At 35.5% G+C, this 15,908-nt stretch overlaps 1 protein-coding gene across 2 annotated transcripts in view; it reads left to right on the plus strand.

Annotated features, from left to right (window-relative positions):
- Window positions 1–15,908, plus strand: part of SNF4Agamma (SNF4/AMP-activated protein kinase gamma subunit) — a 1,170,361-nt gene that overhangs the window by 454,041 nt on the left and 700,412 nt on the right. The window lies entirely within an intron of this gene.

Consider the following 15,908-nt stretch of genomic DNA (forward strand, 5'->3'; position numbering starts at 1 on the left):
GGAAGGAGGAAAACTGCATGCATGCTGACGTAAGTTACAGCTATGTATATTGAAAAAACAATGATCGCGAAAGTGCACTCCATGGGCGATCACAATTTTTCCACTCACTGCTCTCGAAGCATTCTTACTTAACACAATGCAGTCTTCTATTTTCACTCATCCACTTACAAGAAACTAAACTGCAATATCTTTATTGGTTCCATTACGGTACTACTGTTTTTGCAATTACGCACTTGCACGAGGAAAGAAATGAGCTCTACAGGAGCTGCACAGCAACTAACTCACACACCCCTTTTTTTCCTTATTAGTGTCAAATGGACTTGCCTGGTTTACTGCGCATGATGTTTTGATCGGCCAAGCTATTTAAACACAACTGTATGTAACGTTTTCGAGAAATCGAGAAAAATGGTTTTTCATGCAGTGATGAAATACCTCTAAAAGGTGTGAAAGGACAGCATGCGAACACAAGGTGTAAGTCGACCACAGATTGCGTGTACTCAAGAAAATGTTGATTCTGTGTATTATTTAATCGTTGAAGATCGTCGGTTGACCATCGGATCTACTGCTGAAATAATAAGATTCTCAAACAGCCCAGTTGATTATTTGGGTCTCCATAAAGTGTCTGCCAATTGGGTGCCAAGAATGTTAACTCCAGAACAAAAGCATGCATGAGTTCTTTGTACTGAAGCCAATATGGCTTTATTCATGCGGGACGGAGCAAGTTTTCTTGGCCGATTTGTGACAGCAGATGAAACATGGGTGCACTATTTTGGTGCAGAATTTAAAATTCAAAGCATGGAGTAGCGACATGAAGTTTCCTTTCACTCTCAAGTTTGAGTACACGCTTCAGCAGGAAAGATTATGGTTAAAATGTTCTGGTGTTCTGAAGGAATTTTAGTGTTTGGCCATTTGAACACAGAGATCAGGTGACTAATGGGCAACACTACGTAGCATTAAACACTCGTCTATGCGATTGCATTAGAGAAACAATAGGAAAGATATCTCGCGGAATTCTCTTCCATCAAGAGAAGGCTTCCACGCATAAAAGTATTAGACTATAAATGTAATTCTTAATTCTGGATTTTAACCTATTCCCCTGACATTGTCTATAGTGAGTGTTGTTTTCTAATAAGATCTTCTTAGATGAAAAAAGTTTGAGAAAGATGACTGTGTAATGATATTTATGGGTGACCAATGTATCATTTTTTTAAAAGAAGAGTAACACTGAAGATACATAGATGAGAAAAGTCTACCATAATTAAAGGTGAATAATTAAAAAAAAATGTGCTTTCTGTGCTAGGGACAATAAATATTATACACTTCTTTATGACATACCCTCTACCAGGGAAGCTCTTTTCTTATTTTGTCTTTTTTTTTAATTTAAATGCTTATTTTGCCCTAAAATATTTGTCGTATTGTAGTGGTACCTTATTTGAAGCTTGTAGAAAAAAGTATTATCGAATAACATTTTATATTGGCTTTAATAATTTTCTTTTTTAAATACTTTTTATGATAGAAATAATTCGGATCAATGATTAGACGTTATATGTTGGTCTTGCTTCCAATGTTAATTGAATGCTTGTTGAATATTCAGGCCGTCTTTGTTCTTTCGTCTGTATTCATGTAAGTCTCGATAGTTGAGCGTCTTCTGTTCGTAATTAGTGAACTTAACAATTATTTATGTATTTGTAAATTGTGTTATCTATGTAGCCATGTTTAGTTATCTACTTATATCTTTATTTCACTTTCTTCTAATAGTTTGTATCTTGCTGTTGCACGCAGGAACGACATTTCTTCGATCTGTTTGGTCTAGTTCTGAGGGCCATTAAATTTAAGACTTTTAGAAGTTGCTCTTTTGTTGCTACGTTAATGTATGTGCGCTTGAAATAGCACAGTTGCGTTTAAATATCAACATTTATTTCGACGAAGAAACCTTTATTAGCCACGCAACGACCTCACTTAATAAACCTAACAGGCGTGAAGCTCACATAGACACACTCTGAAAGGGATTGGATATTTATTTATTTGTTCATTTATTTATTATTTATTTAGGTACATAACAGTCTTTAGACAATGAAATAGTGTAGGCTACTTTGTAATTGTTTCTCATCCCATTTTCTCATAATTCATTCTTCATTCATTCATTGTGAAAAACGGAGTCAGATAAATGGCGAACAGGCTATTGGACCTTACAGTTACAAATTCACTCACAGAGCGTGTGATCGCGTAGCCTTTATTTCTCTTCACGTTTCCCCTTCTTTCATTGCTTCCATTCCACACGGTCCGTCTGTAGGTGTACTCATCCTGCTTATGGTAGTATTTATTTAATTCTTACATCAATTCAACCTTTCGTAATCTGAAAATTGCATACGCAATCCAAGAGATCTCAAAAATCCCCTAACTTCACAATTAATGAAACCCTCTGTAAGTTTTTCATTTCGTAGCACTTGATAGTTAAGTCTTTGACTCTTCATGTATAATTACAAGCTTAGACCTAATTCATACCTGTTTACAGTTTGTACACTTCGTAAATTTACGTCGGAAGGCATTGTGATACATAGAAGGTAATGGAGAAAAAGTTTAATAACGGAACATTAACGAACAAACCTTCCCCAATACCGTCTTTGTCATCCACAAATTTGATTTTAATTCGCTGCTTTCTGAATTTTTGAAAGTTAACGAACTTATTAGTCTACACTTTCGGATCGAAGTGCACAGATCGATGTTGCCATTACAAAAAGAGAGAGAGAGAGAGAGAGAGGGAGGGAGGGAGAGAGAGAGAGAGAGAGAGAGAGAGAGAGAGAGAGAGAGAGAGAGAGAGAGAGAGACTCGGAAGTAAAGATGAGAGTGGGAAAGATTTTTTTTTTAAATCCGTATAGAAATAGAAAGCAAAGTCATTGTAAGACAGCACAGAACATTCTCCTCGATTTTACAGACACTCTGCTTGGCTTCGTTGTCTGCTTATTTAACCCTTTGCATGACGCTCCTACTTCTATTCAGGTCTTCGTTTTACGCAAATTTACACACGTGTGGCATAGAACAAATGCCTGGCTGCTCTGCTTGTGCAAGAGCAATGAAAGTCATTACCAATCTCGTGAGGGCTGTCCAAAAAAATTATAGCGAATATTTCAGTGTGCCATCTAGCTACAAATGTAGCGGATACTGATTCGCTTTCCGGCACGCCAGCGGACTTTTGCATTCCCCATATTCGAATTGGACGTGTGTTCCTTGCCTGCGTTGTATAAGAGATGGCCTTGCGCCAAGCGGAAGACGTGACGATGGAGGAGCCACGCTGCCTGTGAATGTCGAATGCTCACAAATGAGGAACTAAACTTGTCAGGAGCACAGTCTAATCTTTGAAAGATGACGATTTAACAATTTTCATTTCATTTCACTTCATTTATTCTATTCCATAGAGCTTACATCAGCATTGTAGCTTTGAGATGTGAAACAAGTCAAAAGTTATACAAAAATATAGAAAAACTAGGCTATTGGGTCTCTTTCGTCTGTTTAATTTAGAATGTGTCGCGTCTTCTCTAACGTGGTTTTCCCAACTTTTCTTCTGCCCGCTGGATTGTAGTTAGGCAGTCGTTGTCTTCTTCTTCTTCTTCTTCTTCTTCTTCTTCTTCTTCTTCTTCTTCTTCTCCTCCTCCTCCTCCTCCTCATCCACTTCACAAATTAGGCCTGTTCCTACTTCACAGTTATGACTTTATTGTTGGTACTTACATCTCTCATTCCTGAAGTTTTTTTTATTCGATAGTTTATGGTGTAAATATTTAATTCTCTTATATCTTTAATTTTTAGTAGGCCTGAATGTAACCTTATATAGCCATTTGTGCTTCTTATAAATCTCACTTATATACTTATGTTTTACTTTGATTTTTCTTGTATTATTACTCATGTTTCTGAACCATAGAATAGAGCTGTCACAGCAATTATTTTATAAAATTTCAGTCTGGTTTCTCTTTATATTTTATTTTTCAAGTTTCGATGGATAGTGCCACATATCATTTGAAATTTTGACAACTTCTTACTTATGTCTCGTTGTCTATCATTATTCGTATTTAATCCGTAATGCAGATAGTTAAAATTTCTTTCCTGTCCAACAGGTTCCTGATGAAGTATGAATTTGATCTCGTTGTTTTTTTCCCAGAAAGTCATTATTTTAGTTTTGTCTGTTGTAGTTAACAATTCTACATAGAATATGTTAATCTGGAACAATTCTGCTTTACATGTTCATGCATCTTAGTTGATAGATGTGTATTGTGTTCATGGTATTATCTTCAGCTCTTGCCATACTACTTCCACGTTTCGCGTATGTTCAAATAGTATGTAACCAGCCAGAGAACGTGAAAGTTACATTTCCGCTGCTTCAGACCTTCTCTTTTGTGTTCTCAGTGTCCATGATTGTGATACATACAGTAATGTTAGAATGGCCATAGTTTCATGAACATTTAAGTTTTCAAATTCGATGTTTTTTATTATAGTTCGTTCCATCGTTTTTCAGATTTTAATAATTTGTTTTCTAGTAGAATCGTTTGTGTATAAAGAAAGCAGAAAACAGTACAACGTGGTCTGTTATTGAGACGAGAATCCAAGCTCCCGTATACCAATAAGGCATGTCACAAAATGTTCACGTCTCAGTATTTTTGACGCCAAATATTAAGAATATTGCTGGAGAGTTTAAGATAACATTTATTTATTTATTATTGTATTATATATAATCTAGGAAATAAAATTAATTTGCATTAACGTTGTATCAGATTCACTTTTCATAATGAATTAACAACTCTTAAATACCCATTCCCATATGATCGATGTTTTCCTGTCCGTAATATTCCTCGACTTTCATGCTAAAAGTGATGCTTGCCGATTGCAGGGGACTTGCTTCGTGTGTTATATCTAAGTAGGTAAACATTGACTTTTTTCTATCTATATCGACGGAGCAGTGTATCGGTGAATTTTAAATAAAAGAGATTGTAGCGCAGCGTAGCCAATTAAAAGCCTTCATTCTGTATTTTATATCAATGATTTATTTATTTATTTATTTATTTATTTATATCATTGTTTTCAGGTGCCTCTATTTCTATGAAAATGAACATTTCCGTCTTTTGTGTTGAAATCACCAAGTAGAAAGATGACGATTATGTACTATCATTATCATCATCATCATCATCATAATCATCATCATCATTTTATTTGAGATGGACAATTTTCCGGTATATTTTTATAAAATATTTTTTTCTTGAAATATACCTTTAACATTGACTCTCGTCGACCTGAGTAGCGTAGTCGGTATAGCGCTGGCCTTCTCTACTCGAGGTTGCGGGTTCGATCCCGTCCAGGTCGGTGGCATTTAAGCACTTAAGTGTGCTTAAATGCGACAGGGTGATGTCATATATTTACTGGCATGTAAAAAAAACTCCTGCAGGACAAAATTCCGGCACACCGGTGACGCTGATATAACCTCGGCAGTTGCGAGCGTCGTTAAATAAACCATGTATATATTTTTTTAATCATTGACTCTCAGTATATTCTAATTACAAATTCAATGTCTTGTGGTTCATGTTAGAGAACTTTTTTTTCGTAAAATTGTTTTCTATTGCAAATATACGCAGGAAGTTTTATTCTTCAGAAGGAACGCTGGACAATTATGGCAACTATAGAAAATCATAATAAATGGACTTGCGATTGAAAGGGCAAAAATGATGCTGCAGTTGCCAGAATGTCCCATTTTTTAGAAGACGCACCGCGTCATGTGTAAGAAATACAAATCTACTTCTCCAATTCTTGAAAGTTCTTATGACTCTGGTTATCATTATTGAAGCCTTGAAAAAGTTACAATCAACACTTCACAGCTTACAAAATTCACTTTCTTTATCCTCATTCATAATCTTCTCTATCGTTTTAATGAAAAAAGGAAAAGGAAAATTGTTTTCTTACAGATATTAGAAGTACGAATTAAGAAGTGGCCGAAGGTCGTGTAATATGGATGTGCTGTGTACATAACGTTTTAATGGATATTTGGGCAGTTTTTAATTCATAGGACGGTGATGAATTGATGATAATGCTGAATTTTAAAGCACTTGATACTGTAGAATTGTAAAACGTGACGATAACAGGAATGACAGTGATAATTATGGCGGCTTTATAGTCAAGATAACAAAGACAAATTTGGTGATGATGATGATGATGATGATGGTGACCACTAAAGTGTGCACCAATATGCCTAGGTTAAATGCCAAATCTCTCCGCAGTGCATATGAAGAGAAGGCATATGTCACTATTGATAGTGATTCGTTCGTGGGATGGATACGTTAAGTCTGGTGGCCCTTTTGGTGCTATTCGACAGGAGTAGGCAACGTGCCGGCACCGGGTTTCCCCTTCTCCCTTCTCACCATCATCATCCTCTCCCACTCCCTACGCTACACTTACACGAATACTTACACATATCCTCACCCTAGTATACTACATAACTCTTCACAAATACCCATCATGCATAATGTGGTCCGCCGAAGTGGTGTGCAATTTGAAAATGAGTCACAGTTCTCCCATCTGTCCACAGTATGCGGAACCCGAATCACGCAAGTGAAGTGGGTAGGTATTAGATATACACACATTATAGTGACCAGGATGATGATGATGATGACGATGACGTCAGTAAATATGAACTGGTGGTGGATGGATGGAGCTTTACAAGCAATACGACATCATATTTTAATCTAATATGAGATTCTAAGAAGCCTCTGTGATGGAGGAGCAGGCTTCCATTTCGGCCTGCACTTTTCTTCACGGCAGGATGATGTAACATTGGCTCCTAGGGTGGGTTCGGGTCTCGGTTGATTGACGAGGACTGGCAACGCCGCGTACCTGACACACCCACCGCTGCGATCGAATTCCGCCGCGCAATTAACAGCTGGCGGAAGTGAAAGTTGAATGTCACCAGTATTGCGCATGGCCTGCAAAGAAAGGGCGGGAAAGCCGTGAGAACTTCTGGAGATTAGCAGGAAGAGTTGTGGGTTGCAGCGGAATCTGTGATTTAAAAGCGAATAGGAAAGAATCGAAAATTGAGATCGGGTCACGAAGTGAGAATTTATTTTAGACAAAGTTCTGAATTTTATGCCTGTTATTCAACATTTTATAAGTATTTATATATCATAACAATTCAGGAGACATCGGCATAGTTCAGAGATACGGAGCTGGCCTTCTGATCCGCTTGGACATAAGTCCGAATCCCGTTTGGGGTGATAACCTTGGTTTATCCCCAGTTTTCACCAACTGCAAGACAAAAATTTCAAATAATCCATGACTAGTCCAGGTCTCAGCTTACCAAATTCCATGTCGTTTCCGTTAATTACATGGACGCTGGATAACTTCGCTTTAAATACACATTAGATATCTTAGTTTTTTTTTTCAAATATTTGAGTTAGTTTATTAGTAATTTTTAGTTTAATATTTTAAGGTTAAATTCACTTGTATTGTTTATTTTAATTTTGATAAAAATTTGTCGAATATTTGTATGTATGTATTATGGAATTATATTCTTTGTTATTTTACACTTTGTCTTTGTAGGCAGCCTACAATGGTAGGAAGTGTTTAATATTATTCTTACACAAATAAGATGCGAATTCTTAACGTTATATTTTAATGGAACCTACAGCAAATTGTAGGGCTTGAAGGAGTGGGTACTACGGTAGCATATAGGTCAACTTGTTAGAAGAAGTGTCACGAAATTGACATTGTTTATATTACACGCGTTTAATTAACAATTCGGTTTCTTTGTCGTTTTGTGAATAGTGTTACTGTTTGCACTGTTACTTTCGTGAACTGCTATTCGAAAGATGCATATGAATGAAATCGTTTGGTAGGTATTCACTGACAAGATAATCTCTCCTTTTGTGGATTATTCACAAAACCTTTGGTTCTCTTACACGTAACAAATCCGTTTACGTTGAGGTTACTAATTATTCTGTGTAGCGACGATCTTGGTTGGACTGATGAGGCGTGAGAATTTTGAAACTCTGAAAAATTCGTGAACAATTCGGAACAATGACAAATGATTTTGCGTACAATAAGTAATACATTTGTCTCGGGGGAGGGGCACTTGGCAGTATTTCATTTATATTTTCGTCTTATGCAAGATACGGCTTAACGAACGTAGAAATTTTCATTCTCTTGTTCTCCTTTTCCAAGTCCTTCACACTTCTACACCTACCTACCTTGCCTCCCGTTTCAGTTACCTGTCATCATATCATAATCTCTTCACACGCACGCAAAATAGCCGCGTACTATGCATACCAACACATAAGACATCATCGTATTCATCATCATACACAATCTCTCTCTCGCGCTTGTGGAATACCCTACCCAGTGACATCAGAGAATGTCGGAATTTAGTAGCGTTCAAAAGCAAGCTTATTAAGCATTTTCTTGCTGCGTAGAGTAGGTTTAATTTGTACTTAGCGTAGAGTAGGTTTAATTTGTACTTAATCAATAAGAGAAATGCTTTTCTCTTCTTAACTTTTACAATAAACTGTCTAGCTTTTATTAATCAGTTAATCTTTTAGTACTTTGATTTGTATTGTATCTGTAAATTTAATATTAATTGTAATTATAATTGTAATTGTATTCTTAATATTGTAGTTGTAATACCCTGGTAGAGGGAAGAGAAGGCCTGATGGCCTTATCTCTACCAGGTTAAATAAATAAAATAATAATTAAAAAGAAAATGATTAGAATCGATTTCAAGTTCATCGTCATTTTGTAATTTTAATTTTTAAGTCAAGATTATTAATTTTGTACTAAACATATTTCAAGAGTATCATTCCCGGATGTTTACTCGTAAATACTGAGTATGAACAAAATCCGTTCAATATTTTGGGAAAATCCGCTGCACACAGACAGATAGGCCTAAACATACAGACAGCATGTCCAAAGCCACTTTTTAGATATTAGGACTGCTGCAAAAAATGTTCGTGAAAATTTCGAAATGTAGGCCTATGTTTTCGGGCAAAACAGTAGTCTACGCTCTCCAAACTGAAGTTAAGGAGTTTTAATTGATTTCCGTTTAAGAATATCGTAATTACTTTCCTTAATTACGCATACATTGCAGATGGCCTGGCAACAGCGATCATAGTATAACGGATACCGCCGGGAAGCCGCTTAAACTCTGTTTACCTAATCCCAAGTGGCTTAAACACAGCGGTATGCTGAAAGTTCTTGTAGTGCGGTGGTACTCACTGGAAATTATAGGACAGCTGAAAGTGAGAAATAGTAATTTACCGAGAGCTACAATGCATTTCATAGTATTGAAACATAACAAAATGCGCGAATTTGTATTAAATTATTTGATCAATTATTATTATTATTATTATTATTATTATTATTATTATTATTATTATTATTTATTCAATATAATGTAACAACTAACACATAATTGCTGGTATTTTGAAGCCGAATGGTAGACTCTGCAACTCTTGTTCAAAATCTTATCAATACGAGCAGGTTAATCTGTTGTTTTATTTCACCTATAGTACATTTCGTGGATGGAGAAAGAATGATGCTGAAACTGATCAGGAAGAGAAAAATGAATTGGTTGTGTCACTGGCTGAGAAGAAACTACCTACTGAAGGATACACTGAAAGGAATGATGAACGAGAGAAGAGTTCAGGGCAGAAGAAGATATCAGATGATAGACGACATTAAGATATAGGCTATGGATCATATGAGGAGACAAACAGAAAAGCAGAAAATAGGAAAGATTGGAGAATGCCTTTGGGCAGAACACTAAATAAATGAATGAATGAATGAATGAATGAATGAATGAATGAATGAATGAATGAATGAATACGTTTTGAATCTGTAAATTTAGAAAACAAAATGTCATACTCCTTAACAATCTCCGCATCTATAAAATATTTAATTTCTGCTACGTGATACGATGCTTTTGTTATCAGTTAGTTTTTATGTACAGCAGAATACATTACTTTCCGTTCAGATATTACGGACATTTTAAACATTTTCAGTTTTTCTATCCTTAATTGAGAATGTTTTGGGTACTTATCAAAATCTGAATGCACGCTATTGTAATGTCTGTTACGACAAAAACGTTTATAACGAATTTTTATTGTATCAAGACATAATAAGCACATGAGACATGACCCTACCTCTTTTTTAAGAAAACATATCTGCAGTGCCTGGGAAAAGTGACATAAGTCAGTTTCCACAAACCTTTTTTGATAATTTGACAACTTACGGAACATCTGCTCGCTTGGAAAAAGAGACATAAGCATTTCTCCCATTATAATAATTCATACATAAAAAAATCAAATCGACATAAACCAGTGTAAGTTGTCAACAAATTATCAAAAAAGGTTTGTGGAAACTGACTTATGTCACTTTTCCCAGGCACTGCAGATAAGTGTTGTTATTGTTGAACACCTTCACTGGCAATAATGATGTAGGGTAACCAAAGTGTTCTCCAGTTCCACATTATTACAGAAATGTAAAAGAATAATAATTATCCGAAAAATAATAATAATATTAGTTCAAGAGCCGCAATAAATGTCTTTGAGAACCGCATGCGGCCCGCGGGCCGCGTAATGAAAATCGCTGTATGTTATTGTACACAATAATTTACGAAATAAGTGCATATAGTATTATGGAATGAAGTATATTGCATTACAGTTCACACCATTGTGCATAAGCTGTATAGTGTAAGTAATGTTTGATCAAGGTAGGAATACATTCTTTTTTATAGTGTAATGTAGTCTATCTAGTGGTTGCGTCGCCTAGAACTTCAGCTTATCATGCTGACTGTCGGGTTTAAAACTCTGTTATGTCTGGGATTTATGGAAAAATCCGTAGTGGCAGTTGCGACGGACAAGATTGCACTTGGGATTTTCTCGAGGTTCTCCCGTTTCCTCATTTATAGCCATTAATATTACCTATTCTGGCTGCTTTCCATTTCAGTCGTATTAATTCTCCTAACATGCGTGAAAGCTGCTGTCTGCTCGCTCGCTCCCTCCCTCCCATCCCTCCCTCCCTCCCTCACTCACTCACTCACTCACTCACTCACTCACTCACTCACTCACTCACTCACCTAATTTCCTCTGTGTCCCGTGTGAGTGGTATAATTACATTCTTACGTTGTATTTACAAATATTTTCCAATTTAACTTAAGATAGATGTAGACGCAGAGAGAGACTTCTGTGCATGAAAGGCACTCACTTTTTTACTATATAGATCGTATTAGAATATTTAGAATATTAGCTGAATGCCTTGCATCCTTCCATGGACTTCTCTGAAAATGAGTGTACGCCAGGGAAGAGTACATGTATTATTACCCTAATTTAGGCAAGAACCCGATATCGAGTTATAGGCCTAGTACCATACAATATAATTTCCATTCGTGCCACTGGTCATGACTAATGCGTTTGCAACGATCATGCAAACTTTGGCAACGAACACGTTCCTTATGTTATTTGTAGGCAACTGCTTCACCTATTTGTATATTCAGATTGAGAATGATCGTAAAGAAGACGTGTTCAATCCTTCTATATTTGTATTTTTAGTCTAAGAGACTAGAAGTAACTAGGGCTCAAAAATATAAAAGATAAAGGTGTCCAAATACACGTCATTGTCTTTTGCCCTCAAGAAAGATCTGATACTCAGTTTTGTAGAATGTTAAGTGGCCCCGGAAGTTGTAAGTTCATGCCGAAATGAAATGAAAAATCATGCCTTCACCTTGACTTTTACTCGGTTCTACCAATCCACAGTCCTTGGCTGCAGTATCAGGTGTTGCCTGTTGAATATTACAAGACTGAGAAATAACTAAGGTTTCGTCAGCATTAATATACGGTAGATCGGCATTGTTTGTTTCTAAGAGCTATTTATAGGTTCGCCTTTACCCAGCACTTACTTGAGGCCAATATATTTATGTCTGGGTCACTACGCTTATTGGCATAAAGGAAAAGTTAAGTTTAAAATTAAGATTAGTTACCTATGCTTTTATGTTAATTTGACAAATTAGAGAGTTCAGATATTTTGGCTGTGCTGTAGGGAACTATAAAGTGAATTTAGTTTTCGTGGGAAACTTACAATAATGTAATAAAATAAATGGATTTATAAGAAATCATTTCATTAAATCCATTTCTAAATATGTTTAAATAAGATTTCATAATATTCCCTCAAAACCAGTGCTACTATAGGGTAGTAAGACATATATTTTACGTAAACTTGATGAAAAACTTTGGAGACAGGTCAGATGAGATTAATTAGGTCTGTGAATGCCAGATGGTTGGTTAAAATAAAAAGCGCTGATATACGAGAATGTAGAAAATAAATATTATAGCAGACATCAAAGAATATCGCAACAATGTGCCAAACATCTAGGAAGAATGTCCCCGAACGTTACCTAGGCAAGCATATTTTTATCACTGTGCTGGTAAATGGGACATAGGTCGCTCAAGGAGTAGAAATGGAAAGAGACAGCCTTGGAACGGGTTAACAATGACCCATTTTAACTCGGTAAAAGACGAAGAAGAATAAGAAGGAAAATAAGATGTTTATGGCAAGTGTTATGTGTCATCATGATTAAGAATGAAGTTCAGCCATTTGAACTTTGTGGCCGATTGTGCTACCCTACATTACTCACATGCATGCATGCATACATACATACATACATACATACATGCACACATACACACATACATACATACATACATACATACATACATACATACACATGTAATATATACATATATCGAAGAATTTCATGCGAAATCGGGTTTTTTCCCTCTCGAGACCAAAGTTTTGGTCTTGTATAACGAATTTACAATTTTTTTTAACCTTATCGACTTGATATGACACGGATGCATGACATGACGGTCAGCACGTCCCCAGGCCTGAACCTAAGGCAATACTAATGCAGTGATTTATGTTGATAACAGACTGATATCCATCCTGAGTACGGTATGTGATTATAATCCACAATTATGACTTCACTGAAACATTACGGTAAATTTGCGTATTTCCGTGATACCCCTAATCCCGTGATACTTCCTTAAAACTGAATGTCAGTCGAAGCTCTGCCGTTCGACCATAGCGCCAGACATCTTTCTCGAAAGAATGCATCTTTCGCCTACTTTTTGAGACATCGGTGAACTTCATAATAAGATACCCAATCCCATGACATTCAGTGAAAAAGACGTATCACGGAATTAGGAGTATCACGGAATTAGGCATCTTTACCCTAAAACTTGTACAATATAATGCAAATTTTGCAATCCTCAATCTTTCCACTAGAGATCCAGATAGCTGGAATTGGTAGTAAGTTAGGCTAGGGTATGAAGTTTATGCGGCATAACTTTTTCTTCTGTTCACGTGTAGTATAAATGTTGTTATGTTGGCATTGAACATACGGTCTTATAGTTACAAGCAACTAGTCGGCGGTCTGTTGCACTAAGACTGGAAGGTGTGTTCCGGAAGTACGGATCGCGGCGCAAATATTTGCTTCCTATAATTTCACACGTGGCGGCCGCAAGGTCGACGTTCCACTCCATCGATCAGCAAGCTAGGAGGCAATTAGGTCGATTAGACGACAGCAAAGTAAAAGATGAACTCGCGGAGAACTTTATTTCTCCGTACAGCGTGTCAAGTCTTGCTCAAACCATTCTCTATAATAAAAGTCTTCATTTAGACAAGTATTTATAAATTGTCGAATACATTATTTTCGTGTCAGAAGGTCCCTTGTGCCATTATAAGGTTTTCAATGTTCATATTGGGTCAGCCACAATCACGAACCACTCACACGATCATCGAATTGCTTTCTAACTTCGTATTTTTGTGATGAATAAAATTTCTTACCTTCTAGTAACTTTAAAAAATTGTTTAGACTGTGAAAAAGAAGCAGCAATAAGAGTAATGAGAAGGATCGACTTATTTATATGCAGTCCCTGATACCGAATGCGATTTTGTCAACATTTTATGAGGTATTAAAAATATCCTTCTGTGGCAAGATTGGTTTGAAACCTATCTTATGATATGATACAATGATATGATATATGATATGATATGATATATGATATGATATGATATGATATGATATGATATGATATGATATGATATGATATGATATGATATGATATGATATATGATATGATATATGATATGATATATGACATGACATGACATGACATGACATGACATGATTGTTTCGGGTGAGTTTTTACTTTGTGACGTAGTAAAATATTTGTGTTTTAAGTGAAAATAACGTTCAAAGGTTAACAATTAAGATCATGGACAAATTATAAGATACGAATTACGTTTTTCCTTTTATATTAATTTTCTATTCATTACGAATAAGATGTAAGTTACGTCAAGCCGACCACATCCAGTTAGTGATGCCCGCTGCGTATAGATAGTACTAATAATTCGTACTGATAAAAACAGATAGCACTCTAACCTGTACAATCGACGTCGAGCAACCTGCATCGTCTGTGAGAGAACGGAATAGCGGAGGCAATTGAGACAGGGAAATCAAAAACTCCCTAATTCCAATAAACCAAACTTTACAGGAGAGAGAAAAAAACATATCGTCTGTCTTACTAACTTTAAATATTATACATTTACCTATTAATATTATGTAAAATTACATTCTTTATCGATTAAATACTTCAAAACCTAAATTTTTACGTTATCTTACGCTACAATCTATACTAATAATAAATCTGTAAGCGAAATTTTTCTGGTAATTCTCGATTTTCCAAAAATAATTGGTGTTAACATGTATAGGCCTAATTAATCATCCTGAAAGCGAAAATCGCTTTTTTGAAATTTTTGTTTGTATGTCTGTCTGTCTGGATGTTTGTTACCTTTTCACGCGATAATGACTGAACGGATTTCGATGAAAATTGGAGCATAAATTAAGTTCGTTGTAACTTAGATTTTAGGCTATTTGGCATTCAAAATACTTTATTTAAAAGGGGGGTCATAAGGGGGCCTGAATTAAATAAACTAAATATGTCGCTTCTTATTGATTTTTGTGAAAAATATTACCTAACAAAAGTTTCTTTGAAAATGATTTCCGATAAGTTTTATCCCAGGCAAAATTTTGATAGGACTGATATTTAAGTCTGTCTGTCTGTCTGGATGTTTGTTACCTTTTTACGCGATAATGGCTGAACGGATTACGATGAAAATTGGAATATAAATTAAGTTCGTTGTAACTTAGATTTTGGGCTATATGGCATTCAAAATACTTTATTTGAAAGGGCGGTTATAAGGGGGCGTGAATTAAATAAATCGAAATACCTCGCTTATTATTGATTTTTGTGATAAATGTTACATAACAAAAGTTTCTTTAAACATTATTTCCGATAAGTTTTATTCCAGGCAAAATTTTGATAGTACTGATATTTAAGGATATGCAAGAGTTTTAAAATAACAATACAATACATTTTCAATCCCGCCTCAGATTATAGTGTCGTTCCGTAATTCCTATGTGCGAAATATAAAATTTTTCAGTATGAAGAAAAAACAGGTTTATTCATTCTATGGCAATGGTACATAGGAGATCGTGAATTCTTACATTTTCGAAAGAAAGAAATATAATTACATATAGGAGATTGTATTATTTACTGTATAACTATTTAAGTTATTTAATAGAGCAAAAATCTGAACATCGATATGTGACATAGGAGTTATTGCAGGAACGACATCGGTGGCTATAAATAAATAAAACAAATGACTCCGTCTATTTAAGGCGGCCTTGACGTTTATCAATATTAATATACAGAGAATATTAAATTTGTCTGTTTGTATGAAGTAATCTCAGAAGCTAATTTGGATAATTCCTTCACTATCTGAAATTTGTAGTTTCTCTAGATGGATGTAATACTACATATAAG

This window comes from Periplaneta americana, chromosome 9 (genome assembly GCF_040183065.1).
Source record: "Periplaneta americana isolate PAMFEO1 chromosome 9, P.americana_PAMFEO1_priV1, whole genome shotgun sequence".
Lineage (NCBI taxonomy): Eukaryota > Metazoa > Arthropoda > Insecta > Blattodea > Blattidae > Periplaneta > Periplaneta americana.